Below are 285 nucleotides of genomic sequence, written 5' to 3' on the forward strand. Positions count from 1 at the left end.
AACATTCCTTCTGTTTACGTGTGTGTTTGTCCGGGAGAGCCGGGGCAGCTTGTGCATTGTCAGCAAACGCAGCCCCACGCTTTCTCATGCTAATCCTGCTCTGAAAGCTGCCCCTTGCCAAACAGATGAAATAGTGGCCTTATTCAGGATGGGAGGAGGGGGAAGGGGCCGCAGCATCCCAAGCCAGGACTGGGGGAACGACTTTGCCCCCCACCCCAAACCTCAGGTTCTCCCCATCCCAGGCCGGGGAGCAGCTGGGAGCGAGCGGGGCTGGGGTGGCCGTGC

General features: G+C 60.7%; 1 protein-coding gene across 1 annotated transcript in view; it reads left to right on the forward strand.

Annotated features, from left to right (window-relative positions):
- The window catches only part of PTCH2 (patched 2), a gene marked incomplete at both ends in the record, with an annotated part of 8,103 nt that overhangs the window by 1,238 nt on the left and 6,580 nt on the right, over nucleotides 1-285 (forward strand).

This window comes from Eurypyga helias, unplaced genomic scaffold, assembly GCF_000690775.1.
Source record: "Eurypyga helias isolate BGI_N326 unplaced genomic scaffold, ASM69077v1 scaffold27998, whole genome shotgun sequence".
NCBI lineage: Eukaryota > Metazoa > Chordata > Aves > Eurypygiformes > Eurypygidae > Eurypyga > Eurypyga helias.